Here is a 6,000-nt window from a genome sequence, read left to right as displayed (position 1 = left end):
AGATTCAATTCTGATCACTAATAAGAGAGAAAACTTTTTAATATCTGGAAGTTCTGTTGAAAGTGCCATTTAGAACTATACTGAAAAAGATTATTATCTTAGCAATACAATTTAATGCACAAGACCAAACTGCTTTCAGAGGAAGTGAGGGATGTAAGCTAGAGGATTACATGTAATTCCAATGTCACACTAGTGAAACCTGACTTTTCCATGGGGAGAGACATAATGCATTCTGGGAATGCTCGACTCTAAACCAGCATGATTGTTGGGACCGTTTGGAGTCCTGGCCTCCAGCTGCTCTTCCCTGCTAGTGACCCTATCTTGCCCTTTTGATTTGAGTTTCTGAGAGCTGTGTTAAAGTTGTTTAACAACCCTGCTTCCTGAGCACGCATTGCCCTGGCCTTGACTGAGGATCAGGCAATGAGGTCTTCACCTGTTGGCCCACCTGGCTGGGTTAGCTATAAAACCTCCATGGTGCTGTTCAATAAAGGGCTAGAGGTGTATGCGTGGTTAATCTTGACGTCCTTCGCTCGTTTTTGTGGCACATGATGGCTTTGCTTCATTGTGTTTTGTTTCCCTGGGCAGCAGAACTCTTCCTCCCTGTTCTAGGTCTAATGTTCACCAAAGCAGTCCTCTCACAGCAGGAACTTTTGTCGCTGGCAGCCACTTCTAAGATAGTCTTCCCTGTCTCCACATACTCTATGCTCACTGTTTCAAGACGTGGCTATTTGAGCACCTCCAGGTTAGCCATCTGCGGCAAGATGAATTACAAAAGGTGTATTTCTACTTCTGTGTCATCAGAGATACGATGAAGAAAAATAGGAAATCCGTGCTTTCCCTCCAAACTTTGTGTCTTTGATGAAGTAGCTGCTGGCATCATAGAGAAAAATTCCCTTCCGCGGGTTTCAAAGTAACATGTCGGCTTCTGAAAAGCAGAAAGTCATTCTGGGTCAATAGTTAGAATTCAATGCAGCACGCAGTGAATTGAGGAGAGAGAGAGAGAGAGAGAGAGAGAGAGAGAGAGAGAGAGAGAGAGAGAGAGAGAACTAAAGTACAAATAACAAACCCTTTCTTCTCTTTTCTTACAGGACAATGTCTTTTCAGTCTTGGGATCAACGTGAAAGTGATCAGCCCGGTGCCTGTGCTCATCACCCACTTAGCTAACAGTGCTGTGAGGGAAAGTTGAAGCACCTTTGGGTGCAGCATTGGATTATAGGGCTGTCACAAGTGTCACCTCAGCCTAGAGATTTAAGCAACAGGGATTTATTGTCCCTCAGTTCCGGAGGCTGGATGTTTGAAATCTTTCCTAGAGCCTGGAGGGTAATCTACTCCACGCCTCTTTCCAAAGCTTGTTGATTGTAACCTCCCAGGATTTTCAGATCACCACTCTGGGCATACCTGTGTCTAGTTGCCCTTCTCATAAGGATACCATTGTGCCAGATTAACTTCCAGTCTTATGAACTACTTTAACTCAGTTACCTCTGACTCCAAACACACTTTCACCAAATAAGGTTACACCCTAAAAAGCAAATGATGAGGATTTGCACACATGAGCTTAGGAAGAGCACAGTTCAACTATAGGAGACGTTTGCTATTGTTGCCATTTTAATTGCCTTATTTTTGAGACAGGCTGTCATGTAACCCCAGTTGCTCTCAAACTTGATTTTGCAGCTAAGGATGACCTCGAACTTCTGATCCTCCTGCCCTACATCCTAAGGATTGTTAGGCCCGCGCCACCATTGATTTAAGCTCTGCAGCTGGAACCTAGGGCTCTGTGCAAGCTAAACAAGCCCTCTACCAACTGAGCTGCTTGCCAGCCCCCGTAGGATTGCCGTAATCTAACAACAAAATACCACAGATGGGATGACTTATAAACAGGTCTGAAGCCTGGGAAAATCTGAATCAATGCCCTGTTAAACTTCTGGTAAGTGTTTCCTCCAGAGATGGTTGTCATGCTACCGGGTCCTCAAATGACAAAAAGTGCAAGGGACACCCTACATCCTTTTTTGCAAGGAAATTCATCCCACCCATTTAAGAAAGCATTATAAGACAATAATAATTCTTTTCAAGTTTCTATAGGATTGGACTGGAAAGAAAAATGTAATTTTTTTCAGGGCTATTCTAAAATACAAACCAAAAATGAGCATAAGAAGTCAGGGAAACAAAAAATTTACATTACATATTATAAATGCATTCTTTGAGACTCTGTATACCATCCTATAAGATACGGCTTTGGGTTTTGCAGAAATATAAATAATAAAATCAAAGTTTATCATTAGTAGTAACTGCTTGATGGGCCTTGAACTTTTCTTCAGTCCGTCTCTTTCTTTGGCTATTATTGTGCAGTGCAAGAAGGCAGTAACAACTATTTCCATTCCTTCTGTAGGAGCAAAACGAGGTGATTCAAGACCTAGCACTGTGTTAGTTGCTAATATTGTTACTATTAGCAATATTAGCTTGCAGTTTCCCAATTACTGTAAGATGTTGAACTCACTCTTGAAGTTAAAACAGTGGCTAGCAGGCCACACTCATCAGATAATATAGGGATTCTTATAGTGTTGAAAGGTAGAAGACTTTCAAAGCAAGTATTTTACTGTTTCAGAAACACAGAAGAAGCTGGAGGTAGGTTGATTGCCTTGAGTTTTACGTCTTCCTATTCTGGCAAAACTGGAGTTGCTGTTTCTTGATTGTATCACTCCTCAGATACTTAATTTCATAAGCTGCAGTGGTATTTTCCCTTGTCATGTGTTTGATTAATGTGGAAAAATACCTGGGCAAACAACAACATCAATTTTAATGTAATCTTCAGTGTCAAATATTATCACAAAAGAGCAGCACTGAATTATATACTAAGGCAGCTACTTAACACTGAAGGTCTTTAAATTTTTATTGCATTGTATTTACTCAGTGTGTGTGTGTGTGTGTGTGCAAGCACACTGTGGCACAGGCATGGAGTTCAGAGGACAATCAGAATCAGTTTTCTCCTTCTGTAATGTGGGTTTTGCGGTGTACACACAAGTTACCAGGCTTGTCAGCATGAGCCTTCACCCACTGAGCCATTTCACCTACCCTTCATGCATTTCTTTAAATGTAAATCCCTTGAGGGCTTATTGGAAGAACCATGAATTCACTCCTTCCTTATGTGAAGAAATAAGACAACACATCCCACCATTCATTCATTAATTTCTAAGCCATCAAAACATTCCACACCCCCCCCCCCCAGAGAACCCTGCTATGCGTTCAGAGAGCAGTTGCCATTAAGAATATAAAATTAACACACTAGGTCACCATCTGTTGTTCACCTGCTGGTTTCCTACTGAATACACAAGGAGATACTGATTTTCTAAAGTGTAGACGAGCACAGGCCATTGAAGAAATAGGCAGATGCGCTCCTAATCACATTTTCTTTTATTTTTTTTTTTTTTGGTTTTTCGAGACAGGATTTCTCTGTGCCTTTGGAGCCTGTCCTGGAACTAGCTCTTGTAGACCAGGCTGGTCTCGAACTCACAGAGATCCGCCTGCCTCTGCCTCCCAAGTGCTGGGATTAAAGGCGTGCGCCACCACTGCCCGGCCTCCTAATCACATTTTCAATACAGGGGCCTAGCAGAGGAACGGTTTCTAAGCTTAGGACTGAAGGTCAGCAGATATTCACAGAAGAAAGGGGGAGAAAGAAAGATGCAGAAGACATAAAAATGAATATGAGATGTTCAGAGAAAGAAAGGCCGTGCATCAGAGGAAGACCTTTGGAATCCCCTTGGTTTCAGAAGGCATGATGTCTGCAGGAATATCACATGAGCCAGGAGAATGTTCGCTGATGCTCCAAGTCTTATACATGAAGGCAGACCGTCCTGAGTAACATTTAAAATGGTAGCCAGTGTTAGAGGAGTCCACACGTTATTTAAGACTTTTTACTTAAACAAATACATTTAGGACATCATAATACATCCTTATACTGAGACAAAAATCCAAATTTCTCTGTATTGTGCTTCGAAAAGCCAAACTCTGTATTCCCTTTTCTCTGCAGTGACCACACTGCCCAGTACTGTGGAAATGTGTAGCCCTGATTCACAGCACACGTCTCTCCTCAAAAGAAATGAAGGATGGTGTTATTCAACAGGGAGTGGTTTCTCCAAAGGAAACGTGAATAGGAATGGACTTGCTTTATTAAGGAGAAAAATGAGCTCTCTGTGGTTCTCTGGAGAGCATCCCAGACAGAAGCGTGGGAATCTGATAGACGCTCAAATTTTGTTGACAGATGCAAGTCTGAACCCAGTTTACTGTTCCTTCCCTTAGTTTCCAGCTTTCTTCTTCACTCCGGTGAGCACAGTCCAAATGTATCGGTTCATTTCACGCCAGTGTGCCTTTGTTATCAACCCTCCCTCTATCTCCAGTGTCTGTGCCCTTAACACCCAGAGCCCTGTTTCCCAGGTAACTGCCCACACATACCTCAAGACTCATCTCTTTTAAATTTCTCTCATGCCCTTAGTTCACACTTGGCTACTCGTCTCTTCTCCATGTTCTTATTTTAACCCTTACCTACTCTAAATCTGCTACTCATTTCTACACGTTTAGAAACACATTTCTCTCTCCCATTACAGCATTTGCTATGATCAGCTCCCAGTGAATGAATGCATGAGTGTATGAATGAATGCATGAGTGTATGAATGAATGCATGAGTGTATGAATGAATGTATGAGTGTATGAACGAATGCATGAGTGTATCAATGAATGAGATCTCCTTCAGAGTTTTCAAGCATGGATTCTGGAGTTAGAGCTGCCTGTTTCAAACTCTTTCTCGACTCCTACCAGACATGTGAAATTTTGGAAGTAATCTTATGACTCAATATCAGTTTTTCAATTATAAAAATGGAAATCATAATAACACTATATGAAAAATCAAAATGAGAGTTCAGTGCATACTTAATGCATGCACTTGGAGCCTTGGTTTTTCATGTTCATGTGCATGCACACACACACACACACACACACACGCACATTCATAAATATTTCAGTTAACATGATTTCATTAAACACCACTAGTCCCTAAGTAATCTGGCTCAAATGTCAATAACTACAGTACATTCACTGTAATGTCCCTTTGCAAAAACATCAAAAATAGGTTGAAGGCTAGGTGTGGTATAGGCCAGGTATGGTGGTGCACCCTCTACCCACTTTTTCAGTTTTTAAAAATTTTCATTTTGAAAAAAAATTACTTTTTATTATTTTATTACTTTAAAAAATACCAATCCAAATTCCCACTACCTCCCCTCCTGCCACTCCCTCTACTCACACTCCCATTCCTCCCCCCTCCAGTCCTAAGAGAGGGCAAGGCAACCTGCCCTGTCGAAAGTCCAAGGCCTCCCTACTACATCTAGGTTGAACAAGGTATACATCCAAAGAGAATAGGATCCCAAAATGCCAGTACATGCAGTAGACAAATCTCAGTGCCACTGTCAGTGGCCCCTCAGTCTTTCCCAACTGTCAACCACATTCAGAGGGACTAGTTTGATCCCATGCTCAAACTAGTCCAGTTGGAGTTGGTGAGCTCCCATTAGCTCAGGAAAACTGTCTCAGTGGGTGAGCCCTTTATGATCTTGACCTCCTTGATCATATTCTCACTTTTTCCATTCTTCAACTGGACCTTGGGAGCTCAGTCCAGTGAGTGCTCTGATGTGGTTCTCTGCCTCTGTTTCCATTTGTTGTTAGGCAAGGGTTCTTTTTTTTTTTGTGGAATATTCTTTTCATTTATTTATTTTTTTAATTAATTAATTTATTTATTAAAGATTTCTGCCTCCTCCCCACCACCACCTCCCATTTCCCTCCCCCTCTCCAATCAAGTCCCCCTCCATCATCAGCCTGAAGAGCAATCAGGGTTCCCTGCCCTGTGGGAAGTCCAAGGACCACCCACCTCCATTCCGGTCTAGTAAGGGGAGCATCCACACTGCCTGGGCTCCCACAAAGCCAGTACATGCAGTAGGATCAAAAACCCATTGCCATTGT

This window comes from Chionomys nivalis, chromosome 24 (assembly GCF_950005125.1).
Source record: "Chionomys nivalis chromosome 24, mChiNiv1.1, whole genome shotgun sequence".
Lineage (NCBI taxonomy): Eukaryota > Metazoa > Chordata > Mammalia > Rodentia > Cricetidae > Chionomys > Chionomys nivalis.
The sequence above is the reverse complement of the archived record's forward strand: the minus strand, read 5'-3'. Positions refer to the sequence as shown.